Raw genomic sequence first — 22,826 nt, forward strand, 5'->3', positions numbered from 1 at the left:
CAGATTTAAAACCCAACAGTCATCAAGACATTACAGTTCTTTTTTGCATGCAGAAGCACCTCTAGGTTCATGCATGCATGTCAATGAGATCAGTACAGTCATTCCAGCTCATTTTTAAAAAAAAAATTACATGACTAACTACAGTCTCAAGCAATTTGCGTATGACTTAGGATCTGAGGTCATAGCTTTCTGCAGCACTGTCAGCTTTATTCAGTGAATGTGATGATATCTGGAATTTAAATTTAAACCTAGATGTCAATTAAAGAACACCAAAGGAAGTCTCTGCATGAACTAGATCCATATTTTACAGAGTATGAAGCAAACAGACCCAATCCTATTGTGGCTTCCCAATCACATTCAATATATCCAATGTGATATTTACCAAAGGAAAAATCTTACCTTATGGTAAGTGACAATCTACAGCAAATGTTCTCCCTTTTCAGGATGCTCAAGCCTGCTTTTTCACTACCAATCCATCACCCTAAAGGGTGTAATGTAATTACAAACATTAATAGTATTACTTTTCAAGGCTACCTATCTGATTTGACATTCAATAAGGAAAAACTGCCAAGTCCACAAAAGGGAACTTTTACTGCTTAAAAGGACAAAACCTATAGACTAACTTGTCTATATTCAGAGCCATCCCTCCATAATGCTGTGCAAATCAGAGATGCCATGGCTGTCATGGAATATAAGCATATCTACCTTGCTTCTGTTCAGTGTGACAAGACTACCATTTTTATACTAAAAACAGTGTGCTGTTAAAAACATGGTGAGTAAAAGGAGCAGACAAAAATAATATCAAAATTATTATTTTATTCAGAAGTATTTTTGTTAGGTGTCATAGTTCTATATTAACCTTGTTTTAAATTACCCTTGATCTTTTCATACAGGTTAAATTTTTGGACACTTTTCTGGAAAAATCATGAATTGCTATTTACCTGGTTCTATTTGAAATGCATTTAGTGAAAAATCTATTTCAGAAATGGTCAGAGATTATGGTTCCTGCTGTGCTTTTTTTCTTCCAAAGAAAACACTAGAAAAATACACATCACATTAATGCCTATTAATAAGAAATATGCACACAAGGAAAAGGTCATACTTCTTGCATAATCCAGTTTATTTTAAACACTGTGGAAAAAGTGAATAAATATGTTGATTAAGGAGTAGAAGGAATAGTAGCCACAGTTTCCATACATTTTTAATTCCTCTTATAGTCCATAGAAAACAGGATTCTCAACCACGGTGTCATTCCATTCAAAAGCTACATGTATAAGTTATGGGTTCTTGTAATTCCTTACCTGGTTTATCTGCCGTGTCCCTTGGCCCCTCACCGCTTTCCGCAGCCCCCACTGGCCTGCAGCGGTGAACCACAGCCAGTGGGAGCCGCTTTCAGCCGAACCTGCGGACACGGCAGATAAACAAACTGGCCCGGCCTGCCAGGGGCTTTCCCTGAAAAAGCGGCATCTCAAGTTTGGGAAACACTGTTGTACAAGATATAGGAGGCCTCTTGGCAAAATTATATGCAGCACAGAGCATCATTAGAACAGTGCTGATACAGAATTCTATATCTCTTTTTTTCTGGGGACCATGAAAGATTGGTCTCTACATTCTCAAGGAATGTGGGGACAATCTTGCCAAATGGATGTATCAGAGCTACTTCATAGAATTACCTAAGGGGCTGTATTATGCAGGAGGTCAGATTAGATGATCCTAGCAATTCCTACTGGCCTTAAAATCTATGTTTTCTTAAATATGTATTGGGATTGAGACGATTGTTTGGAGATAGGGGAGAGAGCAACATGAGGAGCACCTAGATGGCTAACATCTAAAGAACTAGCGAGGAAAATGACTGTAGGACTGCTGTCCTGACAAAGACATTAGAAATGGGTGGTGTGACCATCATCCCCTATCCTCCTCTAGAACACAGTTCAAGGGAAATATGAGTAGGGATAACCTGTTGTGGGAGGGTGTGGTCACCTTCACTCCCCATGCCCAGAGGGGTAGGTGGCATTGGATGATCTTCACTCCCTTTACTCCAACATCTGCAGAGAAGAGTTGGCAAGGAGGTCTTCATTCCTTCAAACTGCTGCTAATCAAGGTGGGAGGTGGGGAGCAGATGGGAAGACTTGACTACACGTTTCTCTAGAACCAAGAACAAGAAGCCTCTTAGGATATTGACTCCCTACTCAGAGACCATGCCCACTGGCAGTGATGGGTTCTCTCTCCTGCCTTATGAGAATAGGGGTATTTCCAGCCTACGGCACCTCAAATATTAGTGTTGGCTGGCCAGGCAGGCATGAGGACAAAATCTGATTAATGCTTCGAGTTTAACACCAGAGTGGTTAGCAGCAGCCAAATGCTGAATAGCATGAATCTTAGTGAAAATATATGGCCAAATTATGATCACTCAATATTGCTGATATTCATACTGTTGAGCACATATTTTATTTGATTCCCTTTTCTCTAATATGGACACTCCCCAGTTCAGATTCATCCTTGTATCTTAGCTATGCTATGTGAGCAGATTAACAAATATTAACCAGCCTTTTACATTGCTTCTCAGCATATTAATTATAAATGTAAAATCTTTTCAACATTTTTAAATATGTCAAATATAAATACAGAATCAAAACACATGGCTAGAGGTGTTTGTGAGCAATTGCTATATGCTTAAGGCTTATTTTACTGTGAAAAGTATATTTAATCTAGACAGCCAGTAGTCTCAAGAATTGGGGCTTCTTCTGCATTAGTTCTGTGTTAATGCCTGCTCAAAGCCAATGCCAGAACAGAAGCTTTAATGTTTCAGACAGCAGTTTGCACAAAGTGGTGCTGAAATAATAACTTACATTTATTTAGTGTTGTTAGAGAGCTTATTCCTTCACTCTCCCACTTCCCTGGTCCTTCTCGCATGAACAGAGAGCAACAATACCCGAAGTCCGAAGGTGCAAACAATTCGATGTTTATTGGGGTGAACTTCCAGCAAGCTTAAATACAAGTTCCTTTTTCCTTATTTTCGAATCCCAACTTACTTCCTGTTTGCCCCTAATTTATATAGTAATATTCTTAGCTATACCTTAACCAATCATTCTACTGAAATTTAACTAACCAATCCTAACATATTGTAACATGATTAGCTAACCAATTATATCCCACCACCTTAATTAGATTACACCCAGCAAAATTAATTATACAGCAGACAGGAACAATCACAGAACCAGACAGAGATTATACAGACAAACAATAGCAAAGTGGGAAAACAATACAGAAGTGAGGATTTCACATCCCAGCTATTGATAAGTGAGTTCTTGCCAGACAGGATGCTATCAAACTAAGTTTCCTTTTACATTTTCTAGGCACTTCCCTTTCTTTGGAGGTGATAGGAATTATCAGGACAGGATTGTATTCAGGACAGGATTGTATTCCTAACAGCCCAATAGCACCTTCTTTCAATGTGGCTAGTTTGGAATGTGAGGATGTGACTGTTCGCTTCCTGGCTTATGGCTGCCTCTGCTGCTTAGCCAAAGGCCTTAGCCTAAGAACAGGGCCTCAAACTGTCACAGTAAGAGAAGGCCCTTACACCAGCAGACAGTGATTTTGATTCTTTCTTTTATACCTCTAGAACTAGCCAAGTAATAAGAATACCCCTAAATTCTTAAAGTACAGGCCTTTACAGACAGGCCTGAATATCTATATCCTAACAAGTGTCTTTCAGCCTAAACGCTCCCAAATTATTTTTCTAAAGACACATACACAAATCATTTGCAACTGGGATGAAGAACAGCAATCAGACAATCAATGCCCGATTACTGGAGAAAGGGAAGTTTTGGGCAATGATGCCCAAACAAACTCCTGCTCATGCTTGTACCTATAATGTCCACACAGAGCAGACAGGACCCCTGTTCTTCTGATCATGTCTGAAAGAGCCCCACATGGTCAATGGCACAGACACCAATTTACCTTGGAAGGATGACAAGCCAAGCTACCATTGCTGCGATTCAAAGCTCTTTTGCCAGAGAACATAGATATCTCAAGCCTGATGATGAGACAACTAGGCCATCCTTTCTGGAAATGCTGACTCTGTTCCAATATTCAGCTAAGCATACTGGACACACTGATGACAGATTTTATACAATCTTAACTGAACCCAGTTAAAAATCTAGGGAGACTAATGTAACAAAAAAGGTGGGGAACAGATTAAATTTAAATGCCAGTGTCTCCATGACCACTTTGGATTGTACCTTAATCTTCATCTTATTTTGCATCTTAATATTTTTTCACATGATACTAAGTTTGAGTTAGAATTCTACCAGGTTGTGGACAGCCTGGCATTTAAACAGATGTCAACAGTGTTCTAAGAAGTGGAAATTGAATTACAGATTTGTGGTGGGGAGTTATATACAAACTACATTAGAGATAAAATGTATTTTACTAAAAATAATTATTGTGTGTTCCAATTTAGTTTAAAGGGATTAGAAACCTGATGATAACAAGATTTCATGGTGGTTTTCATATCAAGTCAAAGGTGACTGAGGTTTTTGTCCTGAAACTTTCAGTTAAAAATTGCTTTTTTACTTTTCAATAGATGGAGAAGTCACAAACTTCATATCCTTCATATACAGGCCACTAGCATCTTTGTTTTATCATAATTTCTCCTACAATATAAAATTGTAACTATTCCACTAGTAGAGCTAGCCAAAACTTGAAATTTTAGTTTTCAGACAATTTTGACATTTCACAAGAACATAAGAATGGCTATACTGGATCAGACCAAAGGTCCATCTAGCCCAGTATCCAGTCTTCCGACAGTGGCCAGTGCCAAGTGCCCCGGAGGGAATGAACAGAATAGGTGATCATCAAGTTTTCAAAATTTTGTTTCAGTTCAGAAAGAAACCAATTTTTTTAGAATTTCCCATGAATTAGTGATGCAGAAATTTTTTTGTTTCAGACACACTGAAATAGGGTGTTTCTGAAATGAAATATGCTCCCTAGGACTCCAGCAGCTGCTGAGCAAAATTGTCATGATTCTTGTCAGATTCAGTGCTCCCTGAATATCAGCAGTGAAACTGACAATTATCATGTCAATTTCACACAGCCTCCGCCAGTGCTTCCAGGGCAGTCTTGCCTTGCAAACTGCCCTGTGCTGGAAACCCCAGGGCTTCTGGACTCAGAGCAGATGGCTCATCAGGCTGCAGGAATATGGAAGCCCAGGAACAGTTGGCCAGGGCACTCTGCACAGTGGGCTGTCCTGGATCCATGGACCCTGAGAGCCGTGACTCAAGCCAGGGCTTCCACACTCCTAGCTCCACCAGCCAGGAGCCTAAAAGCCCTGGCATGAAAACCAGGCAGGATGGGAATACATATGGGAGGGATAGCTCAGTGGTTTGAGCATTGGCCTGCTAAACCCAGAGTTGTGAGTTCAATCCTTGAGGGGGCCATTTAGGGATCTGGGCCAAAAATTGGGGATTGGTCCTGCTTTGAGCAGGGGGTTGGACTAGATGACCTTCTGAGGTCCCTTCCAACCCTGATATTCTATGATTCTATGATATGTGGATGAGAGAGCAGATAGAGTGACAGCAAAGACAGGTAGGCAATTTCAGAAGGAACAGCAAGGTTAGAAATTCTAATGAAAAAGTGAATACTGTATGCATATTGTATATAGGTTACCCACTTCTGCAAGCCTAGCATTTAGAGGCTTATTCTTTCTCTAATACAAAGCAAGGTCTGGGAAATAATTTTTCTGTTTTTAATTTTGTTTCTTAATATATATTGTAAATTTTTTTTATGAACCCCATGGGAGTAAATATTCAGGCTTCATTTTCCACTACAGCCAAGGACAGGTCAGCTCCACCAGGTCCCTTCGTCCGGAAGGCCCTCTCTTTCTAGGTGAGCAGAGGATAGCTGGTGTCGGAGCTCTCCCAGCAGTGTGGATTCCCCATACATTTCCTCCCACTGGAAATGTCTGGCCAGTTTAAGATCACTGAAGCTGTACAAAGTGGCCTTAACAGAATGGAGAATTCAGCCTCAGAGATTTTTAAAATTTTTAATTCTACTTTGGCTGTCTCTAGTTTCTAATGTACAAATTCTCTATAGTTCCTTAATCCTTTCCATGCAGTACTTCTGGGGGAGTTCTGCACCACTGCACATGTGCAGAATTTATGTCCCCCGCAGATTTCTTTGCTTCCCCACAGAAAAATGACTTTCTGATGGGGAAGCAAAGGGAAGCCACAAGAGTGGTCATCTGATCCTCCCCAGCAGTATGTTTTGGGTGCCCAGGGCAGCTGACAGAGAAGTAAATCACTGTGGGGCAGGGGGCGGGACTTGGGAAGACCCAGCTGGTGGCTCCTACCATGCATTGGGCTCCGCTGCTAGTCCTGGCTGGGCTGGGGAGGAAGGAACTTCCTCTTCCCTTGCATGGCATCCGGGGCTGGGTCAGACCCACCCCCAGATTTCTCCCCTGGCTGTAGGAAACTCTGCAAACTACCACCCCACCCCTCCAGAGCTTCCTGCACTCATCACTCCTCAGCTGCAGTGGAGGGATCTCCGTACAGGGAGCTGCTCCCACATCCACCCAACCCCTGTGCATTCAGACCCCCTCATACCCAGACCCTCCTGCCGAGCCTCACCCTCCCCGCACCCAGAAACACGCCCCCCCCCCCACAAGCCCCAACCAGCTGCACCTGGATCCCAACCCACTCCCCCCAGCATCTGGAATCCCCCACTGAGCTCCCCACACCCAGATCCCCCTGCCGAGCTCTATTCTCCCCCACATCCAGACCCCCCCTCCTCCCACTGAGCCCCAACCACCTTCACCTGGATCCCCCTGCAGGGTCCTATTACCATTGCATCCAGAACCCCCCAACAAGCCCCTGTGCATCCAGATACCCCTGCACCTGGATTCCTCACTGAGCTGCCCACAACCAGATTTCCCCACACAGAATCCTCTCAACCCACACCTCCACCCCCCACACTAAGCCCCTCCATACTTGGATCCTGGTCCACCTGGCACGGAAGGACAGAGTCCTGTTTTGTTTCTGAGTCAGGCCCAGTCCTTGCGCTGTGTCAGGGTTGGACACAGCCTCACTGCTGAGTCTGTGTCTCAGGGAGGAGCTACACAGTGCTCTTCCACCTCTGTGCAGTGAGTGGCTTGTGCTCCCCAATGCCATGCTGGAGCTTCCACATTTATTTGATAAATAACCTTTGCAGAATGTTGCAGACTTTTAAAATATTGTGTACAGAATTTTTAATGTTTTGGCACAGAATGCTCTCAGGAGTAATGTTGTTGCTACCCTTGGCTGAAGTGCTGCATTTCAACTCCATTCACATAATTACTTTGGGAGTAGGCTGCTGAGCTCTGCCCAGGCTAATTCTTCAAGAATATGAAAGGATGGGTCATTGTTGGGCCTTTTTCCTCTCCAGAAAGTCATACTTTTGGTAAGATATCTTGTAGGCTGAAATTTCTCAACCTTGTTCTCAGGCTGAGAGTTATTTTTGTTTTGTTTTTTTTCCTTGTAGTGGTAATGACAAAATCTGGTTCAGCCACAAGCCCTATTTTATTAACTTTATGACCTTTTTTTTCACTTAAAGTATTTTTAAGTTAAAACCACATTGTCTAATGTTCCTGTCCAAGCTTTATTACAGTTTGACAATAAATAATGTGCCTGATCCTATGACCTTTGTAGTAGTTATTCACACAAATAGTCCCATTAACTACATTAGATCTATTCCAGTGAGTAATGGTTGAGGGATAAAGCCTTTTTATAGGATTATCCAAAATTCTATTCTATATTGGTTTTTACATCCTCTGTAGTATCTGAGCATCTTCTAGTAGTGCATTAGGCAACATAATTAACATCTGTCACATGTTGTCTGTTCTTTCTATCATTCTCCCCGCAGTGGGAATATTGTGTATATAGTGGAGTGTTTTGTTTTGCTAGGGTTCTGTTTTCAGGGATTTTTCTTTTTAATGTACACTCTACTCTGTGTTTTTCTTAGAGAAGGCAAGGTAAAGGAGTGTGCCTTGCACTTTGATCCGAAGGTAGTGAGGTTTGTAATGGTCCTTAGGTCTTGTGGGAGGCATGGTAATAATTTACCCTAATCATAATCTCAACTGCAAAAAGTGACTGAAAGTTCATAAAATGTCATACACAAAAAAATGGGAAAAGGTGTAAAAGGAAGGCAGAAAAACTGAATTAGTCTAAACCAAAAGGCCTGCTGATATAATTCAAAGACCATGTTAAGACCATGCCTGATGTACAAGAGAAGTGTGGGACAGGAAATCAGTGAACCAAAACTAATGTCTCAGAAATGAGGCCTGACTGGTGGACAAGATAAGGTGGAGACTGTTCCACCCATCATTTCCTTTTAGGGTCATCAAAAAGAGATTTTGGCTGGGAAAAGTGGGTACTGTGATGCTGACAGACTGAAAGACAAGAAAAGGGGAAGGAATGAGCCTCAACATCCATGTCTGCCACTCCCACTGTTTCCTGAGACCCCGCACCTAATCCTGAGAGATGTCCTAAGCAGACTGGGCAAGAGAGAGGGAGCCAGATGCCATTGTCAACTCCACCAGCTTAGGGTAAATCCCAAACACCACCTGGGATGTAAGACTCTGTCACCTTGCCCCCACCCAGTGTGTCATTTTCCTTCCCCATCTTATTTCTTCTCTTTCCTGTCTTTCTCCTTTTGCCTTCTGTCTAATAAGAGTCTGGCTTAGCTGGCGAAGACCAGGGCTTAAATTCAGTCAGAGCTATCTGGAGCGGAGCTCTGGTAAATATTTTCAAACCTGGAGGGCTGCAGCCGTGGCTCCCCGGTGTTTCCCCTCCCTACCCCTCTCCCACCCCCAGCCCCGCACGGGGTAGAAGCGCCAAGTCCTGGGGCGACGGGAAATACTCTGTGAGAATTTAATCCCTAGCCAAGACTGTATATTGTGCAACAACTGCTGTAAGCCTGTGAATAGGAAGAGGTAGCTAAATGCAATGCCCTAAACAGCCCGACACTGGTACAAGTTTGCCAGGTCTTGGAGTAGCAGATAAGGCCATTGCTGTGCCCATGATTTTTCAGCAGTGGGGTTGCAAGTGAGAGTCAACACAAGAGACAGAAGCTGCATTTTCTATCTTTGCTGTTCTTTTCTTTCCCCTTTTGTGTGTTTGTCTTGCTTTGTCTAATAGAAAATGGGATCAGACTTCAACAACAACAACAATAACAGCTGTAGCCCATCTCAACTAACTTCCTCTCTTTTCCCTAAAAAAGGACAGTTAATACCATCTCTAATACCATCAAAGAGACTGTCAGATGGGTGTTTCCTTATAACAACTCTCTCCAGCTAGAGGGAAAGGGAATAGGGGATATTGTTAAAAATAAAGCCTTACTTAATACTTTACATTTCAAATGCTTTAACTATTTTTTATTGCCCCCCTGTATTTTTAATAAGATTTTAATCATGTGTTTGACATGGTACTAAGCAGGATGAGGTCTCTGTATACCAAACCCCAATCCTTGTTTAAAACTGTTTTTAATTTTGGACGGTTTCAGGGTCATGTTTACACCTTTGACTCTTCGGGCCAAATTAGTCTATGTAAATGAATTCAAGAGTCCATTCCATAGTCTTGGACCAGCCCCCAGGAAAGCAGTGTCTCCTGCACAGAAAAGCTGCACATGTTTGGTAGAAAGTTCCATTGTGTGTGAATAGCAGAGCTGTCAACTACTGCCTTCATCCTGGAGTTGTAGGTGATCTTTAATATATCCTGAGCCCCAGCCATGTTGCACCTTGACAGTAAGAACGAAGACCTTAAACTTGGGCCAATGTTCTACGGAAAGTCAGTGCAGAGAGCGGAGAACAATTCTGATGTGCTTCTGGCAGACCATGTTAATACAGTGTGCTGTACTAATTGGAATTTCCCATGGGCTGGTGGCTTTATGGCCAGGTGTATTACATTAATGCCGTCCAGATGGGAGGTGAAAAAAGCTGGTGTATTTGAGCCTGCAATCATTCACCAGGATGGGACTGAATCTCTTAGGTAACTGAAAATGGTTGAAAATATCTTGCACATAGCAGATCTGTAAGTATAGAATGAGAAAGAAATGCTAAACTATAGACTGAAATGCCCATTTGTGAGTGTGTACCTTTAAACAAAGGAGACTACACTGTGGCTGTAAACTCCAAAGGCATTTTCCTCTGCCTACCTTCTGTCTTGCTCTGGTTTTCTAGTGGGCTGCTGTCCATATATAAATATATATATGTATGTATTTATATGTAGGTGTGTATATTACCTAACTCTTGATAATTGTTAATTGTTTTTTCTGGTTCCATCTATTTAGCTTTTCATTGGTACCAAACCCCCCTCCCCCCGCCCCCAAAAAAACCAAAACAAAAAAAAAAATCCCATGCAAGTCAGAAAATATACAAATAGATAAGATCAACTATTTCACTTATGGAGGGCAATCTCTTTAAAACTGGTCAAATTGTATTTTCCAAACACAGTGTTTGGTAAATGTTGGCTTTTGGGGGCTTGTGAAAGATTTGGAAACATTTCCATTTCCTGTGACTCAACTTGGGATTTAAAACTATTTAATTATTATAACCAGTGAATAACTGGCAGACTGTGGAACATCAGAATTACCATACTGGAACAGACCATTGGTCCGTCTTGTCCAGTATCCTGTCTCTGACAAAGGCAAGTACCAGATGCTTGAGAGGAAGGTGCAAGAAATCCCATATGGCACAATTGTGGAATAACCAGTCCATAGGGAATTTTCTTTTTTAGTCCCATCAGTTTTAGTAGTTGGCTTATGGCTTGAAGCATGAAACATAGGGGTTTAATATTCCTTTACAAAAAGAAAAAAGAGAATATATATCTGATCAACTTATCTGTGGATGTTCTCATTATCCATATAGATGACTAAACATTTTAAGAATCCTACTAAGCTCCTAGATTCAGTATCTTGTCCCTCCAAGATATACAGATGTTAGTATTCAATATTCAAGCCTCAAAATTACTTATCCAAGTCATTCTAATCTATACTGTGTCATGTGGTGTTTGTTCTCTCATCTTCTCCCCAGAGGGAGAAATTTGTGGAGTGGAGTGTCTTGTTTTGGTAGGTTGTGGGATTTTTGTTTTTGTATCAAGTATCAGAGGGGTAGCCGTGTTAGTCTGGATCTGTAAAAGCGGCAAAGAGTCCTGTGGCACCTTATAGGCTAACAGACATATTGAAGCATAAGCTTTCGTGGGTGAATACATGTCGACATGCATCCGACGAAGTGGGTATTCACCCATGAAAGCTTATGCTCCAATACGTCTGTTAGCCTATAAGGTGCCACAGGACTCTTTGCCTGTTTGTTTGTGTGTTTTCTTAAATATACCTGTTGCTATGTGTATATACTAGAGATGGCAAGGTCAAAGAAATATGTCTTCCAAGTGGAGCACAAAGTACTGAGGTTTGTGATAGTCCTTAATTCCTGGGGAAGCTCATTCCACAGTCTCAGACTGCACCCGGAGGATGTTCTGTCTCCTGCACAGACAAGCTTTACAATTATTGTTGAGGTTCCATTGTGCCAGAGGAGCGAAGTTGTCGACCACGGTCTTCGTCCCAGAGCTTTAAACAGCCTTTTAAGTAACCTGGGCCCAGTCCATGGAGCGCTTTGAAGCTAAGGACTGAGACCTTGAACTTGATTCAAAATTCAGTGTAGAAAATGGAGGTGTATTGTGTTCAGAGTGGCCTACGTTGCTGAGGAGATGCACTTCAGCATTTTGTACTAGTTAGAGTGTCCTAAGTACTGAAGGTTTTTTACCCAAGTTTATCACATTACTGTAATCCAGCCAAAAGGTGACAAAGGAATGGGCAAGTGAGGCCAGATCTTCATCTGCCAGGAAGCAGAGTTTCCTAGCCAACCAAAGACAGTAGAAAGCATTATTTGTGATCACTGTAATGTGAAAGCTCAGCATCAGTGAAGAATCCAAGAGTACTCCTAGACTACAGCCTGAATTGACCAATTGTGGAGTTGAACCTTCAATCAAAAGAGATTGCACCACAGTTGCAAACTCCTAAAAATATCTTTCTCTGCCCAGGAGCATCACTCCGGTTTTGCTCAGGTTCAGCTTCAACCAGCTGTTCTTCATTCAGGAGTGGATCACATTCAAGCACTGGCATCTTGGTGGTAGTGGTATTGTTGTATGTAGTGAAAGGTAGATAGAGCTGTGTATCATCTGCATATTGGTAACACCTGAGTCCATGTCATTTGACCAGTTCATAGTGGTTGTATGTAGAGTTTGAAAAGGACCAGAGAAAGAACTGGTCAGTGTGGAATGCCACAGATGAGGGGTATAATGGTAGAAGTGCAATTTCCCATCACTACTGTTTGGGTGTGTCCCTTCAGGAAGGTCTCACACCATTTTAGCACAATATCCTGGACTCCTGACACCTCTCTCAGGTGAGACAGCAGTATTTCATGGCCAATAGTGTCAAATGCTCCAGAGATGTCCAGGACGATGAGAATGGATGGCTGTCCTCTATCCATTGACACAAGGAATTCATAGATTCATAGATATTTAGGTCAGAAGGGACCATTATGGTCATCTAGTCTGACCTCCTGCACAACGCAGGCCACAGAATTTCACCACATCATTCATCCATCAATGTCAGTAAAGCAGTTTCAGTTCGGTGTCCTTGCCTAACTTCATATTCTGCCCAGTCTAGGATGTTGGCTCGGTTACATGTGCTTGGCAAAGGGCCCCCTGTCCTTTGCAAACAACTCTTGTCTTAGATCTGACAAACTATGTAAACAGGGGAGTTTGAGTGGGAGTTCTGTTGGAGGAGAAGGTATTTGTATGTGTGTGTCTTTGTATTGGTATTTATAGAGGCTTGTAGGGGCAGTGTGCTGGGAGAGAAGCTGAGCCCTGATTGGGCGGGGGGGGGGCTTCTCTGACTAGGGGTCCTATAAAGGTAGCCGGCCAGTCAGGCAGCGGCACAGACAGCTGCAGCAGCACAAGAGCCAGCAAACAGAGCTGTAAACAGGGGAGTTTGAAAGGGGAGTTTGAGGGGAAGACTAAGAGCCAGGCAAAGGAACAGACAGGCTAGTGAAGTGAGCGTGTGGTGTTCTGGTAGTGTTTTCATGCTCGTTGGGGGGTTGTTTTGCTGTGGGTGGGTGTTTTGGTCTGGTTTGTGTTTTCCAGACTAACAGGACTTAGGTGAGAAGGCTATGACAGACACAGAGGCAGCAGTGGTAGTGACGCAAGTAGTGGAAGACACAATGAAGATGACTGGATGTAGAAGCTGTGGCATGTACATGATCCTGGAGGGGGTACCGGAAAAGAATTTCATCTGCATGAAGTGCCGCCTGATAGAGCTGTTGGAAGAGAAGATCCTAGGATTGGAGATACAGGTGGAGACTCCGGTTGAGTTAAAAGGGGGTTCGAGCAGATGATGGCGCAAAGACATGAGGAGTCTGAAGGGAAAAGCTCAGACCTGCAGATGGAAGCAGGACCAAAGAACTCCAAGGGGATACTGCTGGGTGAGGAAAGTGGACAGTGGAAGCATGTGACTAAGAGAACAAGGCAGAGGAAAAGACGGGGCAGTGAAGGAGAAATAGAACTCAGGAACAGGTTTGCGGAGTTGGAAAATGAAGAAGGGGCACAGCAGGTGGTCACTGAAGGTGAGAGGGCAAGGGAAAAGAGAAGAGCAGATAGTCCTATTGGAAGAGGGCAAGAGTCAATGGCGATAACAACACCAAATATGAGCCCCAGGAGGATGTTGGCTCGGTTGGCTCGGGGATGGGTTGCAGACGATTGCAAGGAATCTAGAGGACTTGCGGCCAGATGGAACAAGGGATAGACTGGAGAATCGCACCATTGCCAGGAAAAGGCAGGTCTACCTCATTGGGGACTCATTGCTGAGAACAATGGACAGGCATGTAACAAGAACTGATCCAGAGAACAGAAGGTTGTGCTGTCTGCCGGGTGCTAAGATACGGGATGTGGACCTGAGGCTGAAGAGGATCCTAATGGGAGCGGGAAAGAATCCATTGATTATCCTTCAGGTGGGAACAAATGATACGGCTAGATTCTCGTTGAAATTTATCAAGGGAAACTATGTCAGGCTGGGGAAGATGCTAAAGGAAATCAAGGCTCAGGTGAACTTCAGTGGGATTCTGCCTGTTCCTAGAGAAGGGCAACAAAGGTGTGACAAGATTATGATGCTCAACAGATGGCTCAGGCAGTGGTGCTATAAGGAGGGCTTTGGGATGTATAGCCACTGGGAAGCATTCATGGACAGAGGACTGTTCTCTCGGGATGGACTTCACCTGAGTAAGGAGGGAAATAGACTTCTAGGATGGAGGATGGTATAACTGGGAATTCGGGGGAGATGATTGTGAGATGTCCAGGTAATCTCCACGCCGGTTATTCTCTTTGAGAGGGAAGAAAATGAAGTAAGAAAGGATACAGCCGTGGGTAGGAGAATGGATATAAGGCGGAAGGGAAGTGTACATAGCAATCTAATAGGTAATATTGGTGGTAGAATGTCTGTACCCAATCAGATAAAGAATGTGAGTGAAGCCAAATGGCAAAAATTAAGACGTTTGTACACTAATGCAAGGAGCCTAGGTAACAAAATGGAGGACCTAGAGCTACTGGTGCAGGAAGTGAAACCAGATGTTATAGGGATAACAGAAACATGGTGGAATAGTAGTCATGACTGGAGTATGGGTATTGAAGGGTATGTGCAGTTTAGGAAAGACCAAAATAAAGGCAAAGGTGGTGGAGTAGCATTGTATATCAATGATGAGGTAGACTGTAAAGAAATAAGAAATGATGGAATGGATAAGACAGAGACTGTCTGAGCAAAAATCACATTGGGGAAGAAAGCTACTAGAGTCAGCCCTGGGATAGTGCTTGGGGTGTACTATAGACCACCAAGATTTGATGTGGTTATGGATAGAGACCTCTTTAATGTTTTTAAAGAAGTAAATACTAATGGGAATTGTGTGATCATGGGAGACCTTAGCTTCCCAGATATAGATTGGAGGACAAGTGCTTGTAATAATAATAGGGCTCAGATTTTCCTGGATACGATAGCTGGTGGATTCCTTCACCAAGTAGTTGCTGAACCGACTAGAGGGGATGCCATTTTAGGTTTGGTTCTGGTGAGCCATAAGGACCTCATAGAAGAAATGATTGTAGGGGACAACCTTGGTTTGAGTGATCATGAGCAAATTCAGTTCAAACTAAATGGAAGGATAAAAAAAATAGATCTGTGACTAGGGTTTTTTATTTCAAAAAAGCTAACTTTAAAAAACTAAGGAAATTAGTTTGGGAAGTGGATTGGACTGAAAAACTTGAGGATCTAAAGGGAGGAGGCCTGGAATTACTTCAAGTCAAAGTTGCAGAAACTGCATCCCAAGAAAGGGGAAAAAATTCATAGGCAGGAATTGTAGACCAAGCTGGATGAGCAAGCATCTCAGAGAAGTGATTAAGAAAAAGCAGAAAGCCTACAAGAAGTGGAAGATGGGAGGCATTAGCAAGGAAAGCTACCTTACTGAGGTCAGAACATGTAGGGATAAAGTGAAAAAGGCCAAAAGCCATGTAGAGTTGAACCTTGCAAAGGGAATTAAAACCAATAGTAAAAGGTTCTATAGCCATATAAATAAGAAGAAACCAAAGAAAGAAGAAGTGGGACCGCTTAACACTGAGGATGGAGTGGAGGTTAAGGATAATCTAGGCATGGCCTATATTAAGGAAAAGTTAGCACATGTGACTCCATTTTGGTTTGGGGCCCACCATTGTTTAAATGCCAGCACATCATACACCAGGAGGAGTAATCCTTAGATACTGAATCCCTGTGAAAATCCTCCTCCTTGTCTCCAGCCTGCCTTGATTCCCAGTATCTGGTTTTTGTCAGTCTCTAACTCCCTGTCTCTTGGCCTTGATGTGAGGCCTCCCATCCTGATAATAAAAGTTACTGATGCATGGCTTTAGGACCATGCTGTATAATTAACATACTGGTATAGCACGAGGAATGCACCAAGCAGGGATAGGTGGTAGATAAGACAAGGGTTTGTTTATTGGCTAAGGTTTCCGATGCACAAGGGCAACATGCTTTGCTAAAAGGTATATAACCTTTGTATAATTTGCATTCAGGGTCCCCTCCTGGCTAGCAGGGGGGCACCACGCTCGAGCGTAATAAACTTAGTGTCTTTTGGGAACTCTGCAGTTGTGGACTTTATTTCTGTGCCTCAGCCTAGATTCGAACTGTGCGTGACCTATCAGGTGTAATTCGTAGCACTTGTGTGCGTGTCCTACCAGGTGTAATTCGTAGCACTTGTGTGCGTGTCCTACCAGGTGTAATTCGCAGCAGTGGTGTGCGTGTCCTACAAGGTGTAATTCGTAACAGTTTTGGCGACCACGAAGGGACTCTAGGCTCGCCCCAACAAGCGAGACTACACTCCTCCTCTCGGACAGCTCCAGCCGGCACAGGGTGAGTTCACCTTTGAGAACTCCAAGGAGCGGGGGTGTGAGCCGTCGCTTAGGCGATAAGGTGGCACATTTTGTGTTCTTTTGGTAGCCCATTATGGGTTCTGGGCAGAGTGTAAGTAAGGGGACCCCTTTGGCTGAAATTCTCGAGAATTGGGGGACTATTTCTGGTACCCATGGGTTAAGTAAAAAAAAAAAAAAAAAAAAAGCTGTAATCTTTTGCAAGGTTGAGTGGCCAGCACTAACAACTCAAACACCTTTTGACTGACTGGCCACCGGATGGGTCCTTTGCTGGGGAAAAATTAACAGCGCTTAGGAAAAGGCTGGAAAACAAAGCTCCAGCCCAGATGGATTATTGGTATGTATGGAACAACTGGGCTTATGCGCATGCGAAAGGACGTCCTCTTTCCTCCTCCTTTTCTTATTCATCTCAGGGGTCTCCAGCCCCACTCTGTGCTATGCCTGCTTCTGCCCCTCCTCCGGCTTACCCTCAGCTTTCTGACTTATGCCCGTCACCTCCTTGCTTGCCAGTTAGCCATGCTTTCTGTCCAGCTGACAAGCCTCATGGGGGGGAGGACTCGGGTAGCCCTTGTAAGTAAAAATATTTAAAAAAAGAGACCAGGAGGGCTGGGGGCTGGTTAAGAAGTCCACCCTCCTTGTTAATTTGGTAGTGAAAAAAGCTGGTGCTCATGGAAGGGACAGTTCAGAGAAAAAAAAACAGGATCGGGCCCAAGCGGGCAGGCAACAGATAGAGAGATTGAAAAACAGGTTGGAAACTTGAAGGTCATAGTGAAAAAAGAGGAGTAAATAATTACAGGAATGAAAAACGTAAATCCCGGAATAATACTTGGAATGGTAAAATCTAAGTTAATTGGATGTCGTTTTGGGAAATAAGCAAGTGATTTAAGAAAGGAAAGTAAAAAGTTAACTCTTTAGTTGCTGAAAAGAATTAAGCAGTTAAACTTTGTGAAATACTGGAAAGAAAAAAATTCTTGGTTTCTTTGCAGCCATTTTAAAAAAATATGGGCCCTTTTCCAAAAAAAATGCAATTATACAGTGCTACTTAATTAATATCTTATTAGGCTCCAAGGGGCTACAATAGGTGGTGTCTTCCTTTTCAGGTCGCTGTGTGTTTGACAGCAGGAGTTAAAAGTAAAAGGCAATCAAAAGTCTGGTAAAGTTTATTGTGCCCTTTTTAAAGTAAAAATCTTTAACCTGTGGATCCAAAAGCAAGCCAGAAAGCATTTGTTTTAATTTAAATTACCTAACCGATAAGGTAGAGGCCACTGTAACCTGGGCTGCCTATAAAACAAATACAAAAAAATATGGGTAATTCCTCTGTTTTGCCTGCAATTAACAAGGGTATTTGTATAAAAAGGAAATATTTTAAGCAATGACTGACTGCCCAAAAGGGGTAGATCTGTGTTTTATTTTTGTCTTTCAGAAAATCAGAGAAAACTGATGCCAGCTGAAAAGCAATTCAACATCTCATGAATTTACTGGCACAATAGGAATTCTGTTCTGTGTTCTATGTCCTGTCTTGTGGTGTTTGTCTTGTGGCCAGAATTGCTGTGTTTAATTTTTCATAGGACAGTTTAGTTTAAAACTAAATAGAAGGGTTAAATCAAAATGCAGATACTTGTTTTATTCAACTTGGAATACAAAGTGTTTGAATAATATCAAAAAATGTAATATACTAAAGTTTAATACATTTGCTTAAGTAAAAAAAAAAAATTTCATTGGCCACATTTTTTAATTGAAAAAATTGTTGTTAAAATTTGCACATCAACAGTCTTTGAAAGCAAGGACATGAAAGGTTAACCCATTCCCCATATTATACATGAGATCCTTCTGGCTACCTCACATTTCTAGCCAGAGGGCTGGGGAGGGCGGAAAGCTATTGGACACCAGAGGTTGTACCAGGTGGACTCCTCAAAAGTGAGTGTGCTTGTCCTGGCTTGTTGCTCCAAAGCTCTGTAATAAAGTCATTTTCCTAGAAGGGTGTATGTGGCATACATTAAACAATAAGAACTAAAGTGCTATGTAATGGGCAATGTACATGTGTTCCTTTTTAAACAAAGGTGTATAAGTAAAAAGTAAAAGTTTCCTTTGCAGGTTAATAAAAGCCAAAAAGGGGAAAAGAAATAGAACGAAGGACGAGCTAATTCAACACTGCAGCTGGCAGGCTCGGTCCAAAGATAAGACACTGGCCTGCCCAAGGACACTACTCACAGCTAGGATTTGGCTAATAGCCAAGAAAGAGCGGGGCTTGAATGTGCCCAAGCAGCTGTGAGATCTGCAACACACTGCCAGACATTAATGAAATGTGTTAGGTCTCTGTATTTACAGGTAAAAGAAGTCCTGCTTCAAGAATCCTGAGCAAACCTGCCATTTGTTAAAACCAGGTGACTGGGTCTACATAAAGGTCCATCAACAAAAGACTACTCTGGCCCCTTGCTGGAAAGGCCCTTATTAAGTCCTGCTAACTACCAACACCGCTGTGAAGTGCCAAGGACTGACTGCCTGGACCCATGCTTCTTACTGCAAAAAGACCCCTCCACCTCGAGATGACTTCACTTTGACTACTGATCAGCCTGTCCCTCCTTCTGGGTTTTTTTTTTTTCTTTCCTCCTTTTAAACAGCAGGAAAAAAAAAAAAAGAAAACAAGGTGAAGTGCTAGTAACCTCTCCCTTGTCCACTGACAAAGCTAACCTGCATTCAGTATTTGCTAAAAAAAAAACAGCACTACAGGGTGACGTGCTAGTAACCTCTCCCCTGTATAATGCAAAACCATGACTGTTCCAAAAAAAAAAACGCCTGCTCTGCTAAAACCACCAAAACCCAAGGATTCCTGACTGCAAGAGACACTGAGAATTGGCCTTAATGGCAAAAACGGAGCATTGTACATTGGCAGGAAGGAAGTTGCGGGATGTGTTCTTGGAAATGTGAAGTAAAGTGGTGGGGTGGGTTTATTCCAGAGGCTGGAACCTGTGCTTGTAGGCAAGTATAAATACTAAAAACGCCTTACAGCCATGAACATTACTCCCACCATCTGCCACCACTCCTTTGCAGGTAAAGGTTCCTGGATCCATCATAGCTATGTTAAGTTGGCGCTGGGACCCCCACCTGACCCTGACAAGCCATTGGACGAGCCACTTCACAAATAAACACTACAACCAACCCATGGACTGAGCTTTCCAGCTATTGGGACCTTCACAGCCCACCAGGACTTTTTGTTTTCCTGTTTACTGGACTTACATTGGGGGTAGTGTTTTTCATATGGTACAGGGGAGGATGTCGACATTGGTATGGTTTGCCTGGGGGATCCTCTCCCTATTCCCAAGTCCAGTACAAGGATGGGAGGGCAATAGCTTCTTGAATTTAACCTGTGCTATCAAACAGGGTGTAAATCGAACGCAGTGTTGAATTTGTATTCATACCCCCACATATTTAGGTCAGGGGGTCCCGTTGGTAGGGGTACCTATCCCCCTTAATCGAACACTCCAAGCTAAGCTATGGGCAAACACTACATTTAACTGGAATGTTACAATCCAAATATGGTTTATTAATATGGTGGCTCAGGGTAATTATGCTTTATGTGTGTCAGGACGTAAGGCTATAGAAAATACAGTTTTTGTAGGAAATTTTGTGGGGTGCCAAAACACCACCCAAATCAGCTCTGGTGCGGAAGTCCCCTCTACCTACTCCAGGACCCCGTGGCCAGTCCCCAAGGGGTCTGGCTGGTATTGGTTATGCAATCACACAGCCTATAAGATTCTCCCAGCAGGATGGTGTGGTACATGTACCTTAGGGGCTATAGTACCCGCCGTGACAGTACACCAGAACCTGACCCGGGGAGAGATCCGCAATCTAGTATGGAGGGACAGACAAAGTATTCCTTTAAACCCCCTTTCTTATCGGCCCAAAGGCTTTCACTCCTTTGTGCGTTGGTTTCTGCCATGGTTGGGAGTAAGCGAGCTGGAAAAAGCTATAGTTAACATTTCAGCTGCTTTGGAATTAATGGCAAATGCTACTGCAGATGCTCTATCTGCCCTTCAAATTGAAGTCACTCAGCTATCCCAAACTACATTGCAAAACCGCCTAGCCCTGGATTATCTCCTTGCAAATCAAGGCGGGGTTTGTGCTCTGGTCAACTCAAGCTGTTGTGTTTTTGTAAATCAGCACCATAGGGTGGAAACTGACATCCACATCCTCAAGCAACAGGCAGCCCTATTCCACCACATCAGCCTCGACACTACCAGCGCCGGATTCCAAGAGGTCTGGGACTGGCGCACCTCATGGCTACCGGATGTGGGGACTTGGGGACGGCGTATTTTGTATTTACTTTTTTTGACTGTTATTGTTTTTGCGTTATTTTTTGTATGCCTACAATGCTGCAGTATGTGCTGTCGGCAGTTGCTAACCCTGCAGCGCGGTTACTCAGCCCCGATATAGCTTACTGACGTACAAAAAAAAAAAGGGAGGACTGTTAAGGAAAAGTTAGCACATGTGACTCCATTTTGGTTTGGGGCCCACCATTGTTTAAATGCCAGCACATCATACACCAGGAGGAGTAATCCTTAGATACTGAATCCCTGTGAAAATCCTCCTCCTTGTCTCCAGCCTGCCTTGATTCCCAGTATCTGGTTTTTGTCAGTCTCTAACTCCCTGTCTCTTGGCCTTGATGTGAGGCCTCCCATCCTGATAATAAAAGTTACTGATGCATGGCTTTAGGACCATGCTGTATAATTAACATACTGGTATAGCACGAGGAATGCACCAAGCAGGGATAGGTGGTAGATAAGACAAGGGTTTGTTTATTGGCTAAGGTTTCCGATGCACGAGGGCAACATGCTTTGCTAAAAGGTATATAACCTTTGTATAATTTGCATTCAGGGTCCCCTCCTGGCTAGCAGGGGGGCACCACGCTCGAGCGTAATAAACTTAGTGTCTTTTGGGAACTCTGCAGTTGTGGACTTTATTTCTGTGCCTCAGCCTAGATTCGAACTGTGCGTGACCTATCAGGTATAATTCGCAGCATTGGTGTGCGTGTCCTACCAGGTGTAATTTGCAGCACTTGTGTGCGTGTCCTACCAGGTGTAATTTGCAGCACTTGTGTGCGTGTCCTACCAGGTGTAATTCGTAACACCTAATATCTAAACAAATGCTTTGCCTCAGTCTTTAACTAGGCTAATGACGAGCTTAGGGGTAATGGTGGGATGACAAATGGGAATGAGGATATGGAGGTAGATATTACCACATCTGAGGTAGAAGCCAAACTCGAACAGCTTAATGGGACTAAATCGGGGTGGGGGGGGCCCGGATAATCTTCATCCAAGAATATTAAAGGAACTGACACATGAAATTGCAAGCCCGTTAGCAAGAATTTTTAATCAATCTGTAAACTCAGGGGTTGTACCGTATGACTGGAGAATTGCTAACATAGTTCCTATTTTTAAGAAAGGTAAAAAAAAGTGATCCGGGTAACTACAGGCCTGTTAGTTTGACATCTGTAGTATGCAAGGTCTTGGAAAAAATTTTGAAGGAGAAAGTAGTTAAGGACATTGAGGTCAGTGGTAATTGGGACAAAATACAACATGGCTTTACAAAAGGTAGATCATGTCAAACCAACCTGATCTCCTTCTTTGAGAAGGTAACAGATTTTTTAGACAAAGGGAACGCAGTGGTTCTAATTTACCTCAATTTCAGTAAGGCATTTGATACGGTTCCACATGGAGAATTATTAGCTAAATTGGAAAAGATGGGAATCAATATGAAAACTGAAAGGTGGATAAGGAACTGGTTAAAGGGGAGACTACAGTGGGTCACACAGAAAGGTGAACTTTCAGACTGGAAGGAGGTTACTAGTGGAGTACCTCAGGGATTGGTTTTGGGACCAATCTTATTTAATCTTTTTATTACTAACCTTGGCACAAAAAGCGGGAATGTGCTAATAAAGTTTGCGGATGACACAAAACTGGGAGGTATTGCCAATACAGAGAAGGACTGGGATATCATACAGGAAGATTTGGATGACCTTGTAAACTGGAGTAATAGTAATAGGATGAAATTTTATAGTGAAAAGTGCAAGGTCATTCATTTTAGGGATTAATAACAAGAATTTTTGTTATAAACTCGGGACACATCACCTGGAAGTAACAAAGGAGGAGAAGGATCTCAGAATATTGTTTGATCACAGGATGACTTAGGGTATGTCTACACTACGAAATTAGGTCGAATTTATAGAAGTCGGTTTTTTAGAAATCGGTTTTATATATTCGAGTGTGTGTGTCCCCACAGAAAATGCTCTAAGTGCATTAAGTGCATTAACTCGGCGGAGTGCTTCCACAGTACCGAGGC

Source organism: Chelonia mydas, chromosome 6, assembly GCF_015237465.2.
Source record: "Chelonia mydas isolate rCheMyd1 chromosome 6, rCheMyd1.pri.v2, whole genome shotgun sequence".
NCBI lineage: Eukaryota > Metazoa > Chordata > Testudines > Cheloniidae > Chelonia > Chelonia mydas.